Below are 13,693 nucleotides of genomic sequence, written 5' to 3'. Positions count from 1 at the left end.
AAAGTCTTCTCATCGCTACAAACCCTTATGTTAGGCGTAGTTTCCTACAGCAACATACCCTGGGAGTAAAAGGGGAAACCCGAGATCAACTCACTTATAGTTATGAAAATTGGGGCACCTTCAGAAGAATACAGAAAGTGACTCAGACCCTTTTCAAAATGTATTTTTAAATTCTCAAAGGTGTCAAGATGTTCTCTTTCTTATGTAGTAAGTTTTCGTTGTTATTGACCAAAATAGATGGGATTCTTGGGGCACCTGGCTGGCTCAGGTGGAAGAGCACGTGACTCTTGATCTCAGGGTTGTGAGCTTGAGTCCCACGCTGGGCGTAGAGATTCCTGAAAAAGGAAAACAAAACAAGACAAAACAAACTACCTAAAAAAAAAATAGAAGGGATCCTCAGTCCCCAGTCAGGCACTTACAACAGATGCTCATGCCTTTCCAAGCACCTCAGAACCAGAAAACTGCAGGCTGATCGACACACGAGCTCAAGGCACTGCTTACACTTTTATTTTTCCCCAAAAGAACTTTTTTTTTTTTAATTAAATAGTTTTAGGGCGCCTGACTGGCCCAGTCAGTACAGCATGCGACTCTTGATCTTGGGGCCGTAAGTTTGAGCCCCACACTGGGTGTAGAGATTACTTAAAAGTAAAATCTTAAGGGGCACCTGGGTGGCTCAGTCCGTTGAGCGACTGACTTAAGCTCAGATCATGATCTCGAGGTTCATCGCATTCGAGCCCCACATCAGGCCCTCTGCTGTCAGCGCAGAGCCCGCTTTCAAACAAATAATAAATAATAAAAAATAAAATCTTAAAAACACGTTTTTGAGCACCCTGTTTTTCAGATTGTCATCGAAATTTCCCTGGAATGACTCAAACTTTCCTCTGGCTAAAAATATTCTCTCTCACACACACACTCACCACACACCCACACACCCTCCAAATTAAAAAAAAAACAAAACAAAAAACACACCTCATAGTAGTGAATGTGAATCATAACCCATTGTTGAAAAATCTAAGGAAGATAAAACTAAAAATACAGACCAGCCTGGACAAAAAATACTTATGTGTAAATGACGGTCTCCTATAAACCAAAGCAAAAGTACTTCAATTCACACCATTTTCTAACAATCCAGATATTCTTTAAAGGATTAAGAACCACAGAAATAAAAAGCATTGTTTATGTTATAAAAATTGTACCGTGCCTACTAACGTCAACAAACACACAAAACTCCTGCATGTAAAAAACTTTTCAACACTCTTCAGAGCTTCTCAGGGACTCGGTCTACTGGCCCACGGAACAAACACGTTATCCGGCCCTCTAAACACGCACTTAACCCTCGGGCTACAGACAAATGACCTCTGGCCACTTACAGCGGGCCGGTCCACGACGCGTTCCCCCGCCCGACCTCCTAGAGTCGCCTCCGGCCCACGTGGGAGTCCAGGCCAGAGTCCGGGCTCGGGCGCGGCAGGAGGGCACAGCCAGGCGGCCTTGTCCCCGCAGCCCTCCGAGCGTGGCTCACCTGCCTGGCTCACCTGCCGGTGCGGATCCCAAGCCACGCCCCGCAGCGTAACCTCGGCTTCTGACTACCCCAACTCGCACCAGGAACTTACTAAGCAACCATGAAACGCTTATATAAATACCCCATAGTTGTTCTCACTCTCCAGGGTGGAAACGGACTAACTTTTTTATTCCCTCTCACTCAATGATTAACAAAACCCAAACTTTCCAACTTCATTCCCAGTGACCTTTCACCCTAACATTCTCCAATACCTGCTCTACCGACATTATTAAACCTCAGTGTCAAGTTACCATCATCACTAATTTCCACCAACTGTGCTACGGTTGGTATTTGATACATCCTCAGTGAACGGTGTCTTGGGTTGGCTTACGTTTCCCTGAAGTTTACAGAAATCAGTGTGACAAACACGAACGGCAGAACCCCCCCCCCCCCCCCGCCCCCCGCCCCAGGCAAGTACTTGAACAGTCACCTCAGAGATCAGGACGCACAGACAGGAGAGAATCCAGCTGAGAACAGGGGCGGAGGCCTGCAGATCTGGGCTCGGTCCCAGCTCGAGCTCGGCCCCACTGGCTGACTGTGGCGGCTGACACGTGGGAGGCTCCAAGCGTGGAGCAGGGGCGGCTCTCCTCCTGACAAGGCCACTGAGGGCCGAAGGGGCTCCAGCCTGTGACTCAGCACAGAGGGGGCAGTTCCGGGCCCTGGCGAGGGCATACGCAAGAACTCACAGCCTTACTTGAGAAGTTACATTTACATGTTCTCACGTTTTTATCCCACTACAAGAACTACACTAATTTCTAATGCGCGACAAACGGTGTTTCCAGAAGCTAACAGGGGTGGACGACCAGCTACCACCATTTTGAACCACTCGACGAGCCCGACGACAAAGCTGAGAGCCATCCCACCTGTAGCCAGGTTTAACGGAGGCCTTATGACACAACTTGCAAATAAATTTAACTTCTTGTCGCTGAAATAATTTCAAGCCCAGAACCATGCACAGCTACTGCCTGTGGCAGGAATCCTAGGAATGACAGGATTCCAGCAGAGGGTGTCAAAAATCCGACAGGTGAGAAGAGGGACAGGGAACCTGGGGAGCAGCAGACCCGCTGGCTGACTCTGGGTGAAACGTCTGATGAGAGCAGATACAAACGTAACAAAATGCCCGAACACGACACCCTCAAGAGGGTGCCAGTGTGGACAGACGCCAGGCTCTAGGAACAGCCGGCAGCCTGGCTCTGGAGGAAAGACAGGAGGGGACGGTGGAGGACACACCAGGATGCTCACGGCTCCCCGGCTACGACGGCACCAGGGTGAGGGTGTGGTCGCTCACCACTAAGTGGGCCCTTTTCCCACCCACTCCTATAATCACGTGAATTTCACATCATGCTTTTCAGTGAGATGCACCTAAGTCTAAAACTCTACACAGTGTCTGGCCCCGGCTTAATCAGACCCGTGGCCCAGGGAGGTGCTTTTGCCACTGCTTACTCCACAGCCCAGAAAACCACTTCTCCCTGGAGAAGCACACGAGGGTCAAACTCCTGCACAGCAGAACGTGCGAGGAGGCAGCACTGGTCAGTCTCCAGAGGGAGGGGTGATTCCGGCCCTCTCCCAAGCTCACTGCAGAACAGAATTACTGGAGGTGATGGTTAATGTTACTAGATTTATCTGGCTCCTTCCCTCCATCGACCCCGCTCTTTCCTTCTTTCCCTCCCTCTCAAACAGATCGTACGATGGCTCCAGAACACTGAAAGTATTCCTCAGTTCCCTTCATGAAATGTGAGCATTAAAAATAATTACAGGATGAAAATGAAATCAAGTGGAAAGGATTTTAATTTTTTTTATTTTTGAGAGAGAGAGAGCGCGCGAGTGCACAAATGGGGTTGGGTCAGAGAGAGAGGGAGACACAGAATCCGAAGCAGGCTCCAGGCTCTGAGCTGTCAGCACAGAGCCCAACGCGGCGCTCGACGCCACGAACTGTGAGATCATGACCTGAGCCGAAGTCGGACGCCGAACCGACTGAGACACCCAGGCGCCCCTAAAGCAGAAAGGATTAAATGAAATAACGCATGTAAGGCAGTGACCATGACAAACACTCAGATACTAGCTTTAGTATTTTGTAGAATAAAGTTAGATAGCCTGTATTTTAAACCTTTTAAAAACCAGATTGTTTTTCTTCAGTTAGCAACTCTAGAGGTGGAAGATGCACTCAACCCCCAGCCTAAATAAAACACAAAGTCGACCAGGCAGCTCGGACAGCTCCAGCCCGGAGTCGACAGGTTGCGAGGCCAGCCCTCTCCCAGAAGCGGATAGGAACGCGTGACAGCAAAGCAGCAATTCCGATACTAGACCCACTGATAACTAAACCTAAGTGCTAAGCATTTTCCAAATGCTGTTCCCAGCTTCCATTTCCATCACTAAGTCAAGTCCACACGTAACCTTAAAGCCTGCCCCCACCAGGCTCAGCCTGAGACCCAAGGGAAATCACACGAACAGTAAGTGAAAAAGCGGACTGGAAACGTCTTCAATGACATCAGAAAACCCTGGAAAGAATTTGAGGTCGACATTTTGCAAACAGGTGTGCTACAAAGAGGGACACGGTCCAGGCTCCACTGCCCTCATTTCCCCAGTCCCTTCCAGGCTGCTCCCTTCTCAAAGTGTCCTGTGCTGACTGCTAGGGACTTATCGGCCCCATCTGCAGGCCCAGAGCCCCAGGGCAGGACTCCCCCAGGCTGTCCCGCCTGGCAGATTTGCAAGAGGGGGCTTGGGTAAGAGCCCCACAGTGCAGGAGGGGCCTCCTCTGCCCTACTAAGAGAAGCCTCTTCAGAAGGGGCAGCTTTCTAAGCTCAGGAGACAGAGGGCCAAGAGCGTCCTGTGCAAGCGGGAAGGAGTACGCCCCTATATCACCCCAAGTGTCTCCCTTGCTCTTGGTTGCCGAGTGGCTAAGACAGCATGCAAGTCAGCACACACAGGCAAAGGACAGGTCCTCTGTTTAGGCTGAACTTTGGCTACAAACCTAAGGAACTAAGTATCTTTATAAACATGCCGTTCTTAGCAGGCTTCTAAAATCAGATTAAAAAAATTTTTTTTTACCATTAAGGGCCACATGGGTGACTCAGTCGGTTAAGTATCCGACTCCTGATCTCAGCTGAGGTCTTGATCTCAGGGTTGTGACCTCGAGCCCCACACTGGGCTCTGCGCTGGGCAAGAAGCCAATCAATCAATCAATCAATCAATAAAATACTCTTAAGTTACACTATGCTTCTCCTTTAATGCCTCTTGAGTACATATGGTTATATTGATATATGATAGAGATGAAAACATAAAGCTTAGTTTTTGTTCTTCAATGCTTTAACCAAGAATGAACTTGAGGCACCTGGGTGGCTCAGTCTGTCGAGCATCCCATTCCTGATTTTGGCTCAGGTCACCATCCCAGGGTTGTGGAAGCGGGAGTATGGAGCCTGCTTGGGATTCTCTCTCTTTCCCTCTGCCCGATACCCAGCTCACGCACACTTTCACTCTCTTTTTCTCTAAAATATATTTATATATATATATATATTTAAATACATATATTTGTTAAAAAGAATGAATTTTAGTTCTATGAACACATATAATTTGAATTTTTACTATTTAGAATGTCCGTACTAATCTAGTAACCATCCAGAAAACATGCCTGAAAAATCATGAAAATTACAAGTCACACAAGGTTGAAAACAGAGCTTCAAGCGAAAGGCAAAGCCAGAGACAGAAAAAACTAATATCTCTGAAATATCAGCACACAATAATTTGTTAGGAAACGCTATCCGTTCTAAAGAAAAACTGGAGACAAGAACCTCCTCTCACCCTACAGACCACAACTGCACCACCCAGTCGGTAACGGTGTATAAAGCACTGTCTACAGAGATGGACAGGTCAAGTGGATTGAGACTCAACGAGCCCAAGCGGAACAGACCAGTGCAGCTTTCCGATCGGAAATCCCCAGAAACAACGTGCCGTGGGTCCACCTCATCACCCCTGTGCAAAGCGGCCCTCTCCCCAAGGCAAAGGTCAGAACTGGCGGCTCTTGTCCATGACCTGTCCACAGGGACAGCGGCAATCAAAGGGGACAGTGACAGACTCTCCTCCCAGCTCTGGGCGCAGCTCCAGACGCCGCCATCTGCCACAAGAGCCGTCCCAGAGGGACGGTCTGTGCTGACGGCACGGGGCTCCTGCCGCACAAGGCAGGCCCACAGTGGCCCCAGGACGTGCATGCACGCCTAACAAACGTTCTAACACCACCCTCACCCGCCCTTAATCACCCAGGGCTCTGTTTTCAAAGGGCAGCTGCACTGCAACTGGGTGTTCCATTTGTTAAGTCCTCTGCAGATATGAATTGCTTTTCAAACTAAAATGAGTCTTTAAAAATTAGAACTAAATCTTAATGTAACTGTTCTGCTCAGATCTTAATCCTGTTAAAATTAGATAATGTAGAGACTAATAAAAACACCAGTTATTTCTGCCTACAGATTAAAAAAAAAAAAAGCATAATGCAGTCTAAGTAAAAGTATAAAAAATCATAATTTGGGTTAGAAATTGGCATTCATCTGTTTTTATCTTAAGAAATAGAACAATGTTAGTTTATGAAATACTCTAATTCATACTAACTCAGAATCCTAAAAATGAACTGGGTATTTAAAACAGTGAATCAGGGGCGCCTGGGTGGCTCAGTAGGTTAAGCAACTGACTTTGGTTCAGGTCACGATCTCACGGCTTGTGAGTTTGAGCCCCTTATAGGGCTCTGTGCTGACAGTTCAGAGCCTTCAGCCTTCTTCTGATTCTGTGTCTCCCTCTCTCTCTGCCCCTCCTTTACTAGTGCTCTCTCTCAAATACAAACGTTTAAAAACTAAAAAAAGGTTAAAAATAAAATAGCGAATCAGATACAAACGACTAACACAAAAATACTTGAAAGGCCCTCACAGAATGCTAAATGTTATGTGTATGTACATACTGCCTACATCCACACACACACACACACAAACACACACACACACGTATTTCAATGTTTTTTAAACTTGTACAAGACACCACTAAACTTAATGGTAAAATTATAGAGAATGGGACTTCCACGTTTCATTTACACTCTTCTGCTCTGCTCAACAATTTTTTTAAAGAGTAGGTATTGGTCTTGTAATTTCAACAACTAACCCAGTAAGTATAATTAAAAAAAAAAAAAAAAAAAAAAAAGGCTTTTCTGGTCTTCATTTGTGAAGCAGGCTCTGAAATTCAGCCGAGAGACCCCAGAGCGAAGGGGAATGACGGTGCACTCACACCTGCGTGGTGCCATCAAATGGGAGTGTCAACAGGGCCTGAGCTCAGAGTGTCACCCGAGGCGTGGACTAGTGACGGCCCCGAGCCTGCTCGCGTTGCCTGGCACGGGGTAGAAGGACTCCATAAAAGTCATCAGCAGCAACAAGTCTGCACTGAGAGAGTTTTCAGCCAAGGCAAGTTTCTCTTGGCGAGGAATGTAAGACACAGGAAGACACCAGGCTGATGGGTTTGTTTTCGTCAACACAGCTCTGGGCTTGTAGAGAAGGTGATTGCTTCTCTGCACCCCTCACATCTCCCGAAGATAAGGGCTCTTGATGATAAGGGCTCTTTTTAAACAAGCCCACTTCCTCTCACACAGACAGTCCTTCATCTGAGACCCCAGGGCACCGACAACATAGCTTCACTGTGTTGCTTCACACCCGGAAGTCACCACACCCCCTTACAACCAACACAGTTAGCAGGCCTGCCCGAGGCGTCACTTCCACAGCAGCAACTGGGCGTCGTTTCCCAGGCTCCACCACGCCCGATGGCGCCGCCACTGGGAGCTCGCACCGCGTGCGGCCACTGTGACACGGGAGGAAGACCCAACTGGGAGGTCTGCCTTTTTCTTACTGTTTTATAGGATGTCAACCATACGCGTCACACAGGCCTGGGACATCCCCATTTGCCAACGAACTGGCCTACGGTGACCTGGGCTGTGCTGTCAGTCCTTCCCCGACTCTCATGTCCATCGGGCTCAGAAAGGCCTCCCCCAACCCAAGAACACACGAAGAGTCTGTTACGGATTCTATTACTCTGACTTGATTTACCTAACCCGTAATTCCTTTGTATCTAAGTCGGGCAAGCATCCAACTTTACTTTGTGTTGAGCATTTCCATCAGGATGGTCTGCAATAAGTAAATGCAGGCTGTCCAGATCACCCACCGGCCTGCTTCTCTCCTTCCAGTGGCCCACCCCCTCTTCAGTCCTGCTCCCCCTGCTTGCCATCTCCTGCTGGCTTCCGGCAAGCACTGCTGACTAGTTGCGCCCTCTAGACCCGCCCCCTCAAGCCAGAATACTGCCAGAATGGTCTGTCTACAAAAAGATCAACCACCTCACTGCCTTCACATGCCACCATGGCTCCCCAGCACCCAGACATAAGACGTAAGAGACTGAATGCACAGAACCCTCCACCCAGACGCCCCACTTCCCCTCTCCATCTGCCAGCAATCCACAGGGCAGCCTCACTGAAAGCCTGGACTCAAGACAACCCTCCTCTCCTTATGCCACACTGTTCCTACACTCTTCCCTCGTCCGGGATGTCCTCCTGATTCCCCGTCCTCATTCCCTTGGGCTCTTTCTACCCCAAATGCTCCTGGCTACCTTCTACTCATCCTTGGAGTTCAGAGCTGAGACACCGCCTCCAGAAAGCTCTCCTGGAGCTCCCAACCCCCATGTCCAAGTTAGATGCTAGCTTTAGTGCTCCCCAGCAGCCCTCACTTGACAGAAACTGTAATAGCTACCTATTAATGGGTCTTTCCCTCCACCTCAACCCTGAACTCTCTGAGCCAATGAACCCTTCGTAGGTGTCTGCACCGTGGGGCACTCACTGCTGCGTGCCTTTAGACTGAAAATCCTCGAGTCCCTCAGTGGTCTCCACTGCTCATCAGTGTGCTTGGCAAAACCACGGTCGAGAGCTACACACGTGCATGGACAGGGAGGGTCATGCATACCTGGGCCACCTCATTCTTCCCAATGCATTCAAAACACTCTTCCTGTTTCCTCATCTGATCAAAACAGCTGTATCAGCTTTGTTTTATTTCCAACTATAATTGGCAACGGCAATTACAGGATTTTAGTTGTGCCATGAACGTAAACACTTAATGCACACAGTTCTCAATGACCCTTTTTATGCTCTGTCCTCCCATCCGCCAAGTACCAGGCTAAAAATGAGGGTCTTCTGGTAATGAAAAGGTTTGCAGCATAAGCAACAAGTGAAGAAACCATCCAATGGATCTGTTTTCCATACTCTAGATATAGCTCATATCTTCTAATAACATTAATTGAAGATCAAACAAAATAAAGACAAGGACTAAAAAAGCACCCAGGCAAAGCACCGCTTTGTTTTGAAGCTACTCAAGTGCCCAGAGAGGCTTCTCCCCCCTGCTGGGAATCGCTGATCTATATGAGTGTTCTCCCCACTCCTTACATCTGGGACCCGCGCTTTCATCCTGCACAAACATCAGAAAGCATCTGTCACATAGTTACCTCTTCAACGAAAATTTGCAACCAGTGAGCAATCACTGAGTGCCCGTGTGACTCAACCAAAGACGACGCGCCCAAATAACAAGCATGGTTAATTACAGATGCGATTCAAACTGCAAGACCGCCTAATAATCACACAAGTTACTTAATGAAGTAGAACCGACTACAACATACGATTATGACAAACAGCGCATCATAAGCAGCAGAAGTTCCCCTCTGCCAACCCTGTTCATTTGGGTCCAGTGGAAGTGAACCGGTTTCACACACCCATCAGCAGGTCCATACTCCTCCTCCACACGAAATCCAGAGGGGCGAGCAGCCCTAACAGCAATGAGTTCCGAGGGGAGGAAGACAGAGAATGGGCACAGCCATTCCACTGAGAGGTGCAGCAGCACCTCAGGTCCCATGTCACTCCTGCTGGGACACCATCAGTGTCTTGTTCCCGCCCGCCCTGTGAACCCAGATGTGGGCGCTCCCTCCTGTGGTGTCCTCAAGACCGCCGCACCTGAACCAGCAGTGGGCCTCATGGTCACTGCAATTCCCTGGGCTCTTGCCTCACCCTGAAGTATTTAGGTGAGGACAGGCGCTGCAAAGCTGAAAGATGCAACTTTCATCCCCTGTCACTTCTCTCAAAAATGTCGTCTGGCATTTATACTGTTAGCAAATTCAAACTGGCTCTATTTTCAGAATCTGGAGACCATCTGACCATCATAAATTCAGACCAGAAAACAATGGTTATGAGCAGACACTCCATCAAATGCCAGCTTTCTCTGAAAATAGGTCACCCAAGAATTTCCAGTTTAAAATGGTGCACGGGGGGGGGGGGGGGGGGGGGGGGGGGGCGGCACCTGGGTGGCTGGGTTGCTTGAATGTCTGACTCTTGATTTCGGCTCAGGTCATGATCCCAGGGTTGTGGGCTTGAGCCCCACGTTGGGAGTGGGGAGTCTGCTTGGGATTCTCTCTCCCTCTCTTTTTCTCTCTCTCCTTCTGCCCCTCTCTCCAGCTTGCACACACGCACTCTCTGTCCCCAAAATATAAAATAAAAAAATGTTTCAGATGATGCACTGAACAAAGATGGCACACCCCTCCTAAAAAGGCATTTTCCTAAAGGGATACATCCACAGAGCAAAACAAAGGAGGAGAACACAATAAGTAGCAAGAACCTGGAAGCTAGAAAGCAAAGGGATAAATGAAAACACACCTATGCCATAAAAAGCTGAATCATAAGCTTACAATGAGGAACATGGAGAAATAACGCGACTGTCATCATGGAACCCCCAAATGGTTAAGACAGTGACACCGGCGTACATCTACAAGTGAGTGTGTAGAAAAGAACCAAAAATACAGGAAGAATCAAACGCTGAAAGTCTGTTTAAGAAGCAGTCAGACAAAACCACGTGATCATGCAGGAAAAGCACTTATTAAAATGCAACACTCTTTCATGATAAAAATGTTCAACAAACTAGGAACGGAAGGGAATTTCCCCAAGCTGATAAAATGCATTTACTTAAACCCACCGCTAACGTTATACTCTATGGTCAAAGACTGAAAGTTCTCCCCTAAGATCAACAAGACAAGGATGCCCGCTTCCACCACTGCTATTCAACATTGTACTGGAGCTCCAGCCAGAGCAGTCGGGCAAGAACAAGAAACAAAAGGCATCAAATTGAAAAGGAAGAAGCAAAGCTATCTCCGTTCACAGATGACATGGTCTCATGTATGGAAACTCCTGAAAAACTTACAAAAAACTATAAAAACTAACAAATTCAGCAAGGTTGCAGGATACACAATCAACACACAAAAACCAGTTGCATTTCTACAAACTAACAATGAGCGATCTGGAAATGAAATTAAGAAAAATATTCCTCTCACAACAGCATCAAAAAGAACAACACATTTAGAAATAAATTTGACCAAAAAAGTACAAGACTGGTACGCTGTAAATTACAAAACATTGCTGAATGGAAGAAAAATACATGGAAAGACATTCCTTGTTCGTAGACTGAAGAGTTAGTATTTTGAAACACAGAAACACACTCCTAAGAGATCTACAGATTCAATGCAATCTCTATCAAAGCCCCAACGGTCTTGTTTTGCAAATACGGTAAAATTAATCTTTAACTTCATATGGAACTGCAATGGACCCCCAAACAGCCAAAAACAATCTTGAAAATGAATAACAAAGTTGAAGGACTCCCACTTCCCGATTTCAAAATGCACTACAAAACAGTGTTGTTCCTTGCATAAGGGTAGATATGTAGACTAACAGCACAGAATTGAGAGTCCAGAAAATACATCCATACATTTATGGTCAACTGATTTTCTACAAGGACACCAAATCAAAGAACAAAGTTTTCAACGGTGATGCTAAGACAAATGGACATCCACATGCAAAAGAATGAAGCTGGACCCCCACCTCACAGCACATACAAAAATTTACTCAAAACCGATGGAAGGCATAGATGCCTTAAACTTTAAGACTCTTAAGTGAAAAATAGGGGTAAATCTTCACGATCGTGGATTTGAAATGGTTTCTTAGATAGGACACCAAACACATAAGCAACAACAACAAAAAAAACAATGAAAACAATGGATGAACTGGACTTCGTCCAGAAAAGATAAAGAATCGGCAAAGAAACTGAACACACATTTCTCCAAAGAAGATACACAAATGGCCAACCAGCACGTGAAAAGATGCTCATCAGTCATTAGGTAAATGCAAATCAAAATGAGACCCCACTTCACATCCAGTAGGAAGACCATTACAAACAGAACAAAGCAAAAACAGAAGATTACAAGTCAGGAGAGGATACGGACAGACCGGAACCCTTACACAGAGCTGGTGGGAATGTAAAACGGTGCAGCAACTGTGGAAAACGGTTTGGTGGTTCCTCTACACGTTAGATAGAACCACCATGTGACCCAACAACTCCACTCCTAGATACATACCCAGAAAACTGAAAACAAGTACTCAAACAAAAACTCGAATACAAATGTTCTCTGGAGCATCATTCATAATAAGAAATGAAAACAACTCAAATGTCCACTCACTGACGAATGGATGGGAAACGCGGTAGGTTCGTGCTGTGGAATATTATGCAGGCATAAAAAGGCACGAAGTACTGACACATTACACAACACGGATAGACCTTGAAAAATTTATGCTAAGGGCAAGAAAGCAGACACAAAAGATCACATATCGGATGAACCCGTGTATATAAAAAATCCAGAATACACAAATCCGTAGGCAGAAAACAGATTAGCAGACGCCAGAGCTCGGAAGCAGTGGGCAGCGGGGATGTGCCTGCTGCCGGGTTGGGGGCTCCCCCGGAGGGTGCAGAACAAGCAGCTGTGAAACTAGACAGTGGTGACGACTGTGCACCGCGCTCAATGCCACTGAGCTGTACAGATTCAAGTGGCAAATTCTGTGTTAAGTGTCCTACCACAATAAAAAAAAAAAAAAGTAGCAGTTAGCTACTAGGCGTCAAGTCCCTTCCCACCTTCCTGTAAAAAAAAAAATGGAGGATAAAACCAAGAGTTCTCTACACCAGAGGGTAAGCGGAAAACTCAAGTTCCAGGATGGCTTCCTGAAGAGGGAGAGGAGTGAGCACTTCCTTACCAATTTTTGGAGGCCACAGCCACACTTTTCCGGCCAACTTTGAAAACAAGGCGAGAGGCTGGAAAGCCCTTCTTTGAGAATATAAAAAGCCCATGAAAAGGACCTAAAGATGAGGAAAGCCAACCGCTATCAGCCAACAGCCCTAAGACCAAAGCAGGTGCACAGAACCTCCAAAGGACCGTGCGGGACCCCACTCTCTTCGAGATCACCCAACATTTCGGCCAAGATATGCCAAAGCGAGCAAACGCTGAGGTTACAGAGGGAGACAATGAGGTGCTACCACATTTACAAAGTAAGTGGCACTAAGTTTTAGAGGAAAAGAGCTCTGGGAAATTGAAAATATGTTGGCCAAGGGGCGCCTGGGTGGCTCAGTCGGTTGGGCGTCTGACTTCGGCCCAGGTCATGATCTTGCGGTTCGTGGGTTCCAGCCCCGCGACCGGCTCTGTGCTGACAACTCTGCCTGGATCCTGCTTCGGATTCTGTGTCTCCCTCTCTCCACCGCCCCCCCCCCTTGCACTCTTTCTTCCTCCCTCAAAAATAAATAAAACATTGAAAAAAATGTTAAATATGGTGGCCAAAATAAAATGCCAAATAAAAGAGTTAGAGGAAGATTGAGGAAATCGCCTACAAAGTGAAACAGAAAGACAAAAATGGAAAAAATGGGAAAGATAAAGATTTTATTTTTCAGTAGAAATAAGGTCCAAGAGGTCCAATGCCAAAGTAATAGTATTTCTAAAACACACAGAAAAAAGAAAACTGAAACAAGGTAAAGAGGAGAAACTTGTCAGAGGAACTAATCTGGGAAAATACCCCAGAACTAACTAACCATCATGAGTTTCCCGACTTGGAATAACTGTATAAACCGAAATGGATGAAAACAAACCCAAACCCAAGGTTCTGGGCCGAGGCGTCCGGGGGCACAAACGGCTTGTAAACCCAGGCCCCAGGGCAGCTCCCACCTGGGCAGCAGCCCCGGAAGCTCGGAAAACGCCCACGAGCCGAGACTTTCC

At 47.0% G+C, this 13,693-nt stretch overlaps 1 protein-coding gene across 20 annotated transcripts in view; it reads right to left on the bottom strand.

The window, feature by feature from the left end:
* The window catches only part of SUN1 (Sad1 and UNC84 domain containing 1), a 52,898-nt gene that overhangs the window by 38,182 nt on the left and 1,023 nt on the right, over positions 1-13,693 (bottom strand). Inside the window, exon 2 of one of the 20 annotated variants that reach the window (XM_081791599.1) lies at positions 256-335. The exons of 17 other annotated variants lie outside the window; for them this stretch is intronic. The gene's annotated coding sequence lies outside the window, so the exon portion shown is untranslated. 2 more of the 20 variants (XM_081791601.1, XM_081791600.1) reach the window with 2 other exon arrangements.

This window comes from Panthera onca, chromosome E3 (genome assembly GCF_046562875.1).
Source record: "Panthera onca isolate mPanOnc1 chromosome E3, mPanOnc1 haplotype 2, whole genome shotgun sequence".
NCBI classification, from domain to species: domain Eukaryota; kingdom Metazoa; phylum Chordata; class Mammalia; order Carnivora; family Felidae; genus Panthera; species Panthera onca.
The sequence above is the reverse complement of the archived record's forward strand: the minus strand, read 5'-3'. Positions and strand labels throughout refer to the sequence as shown.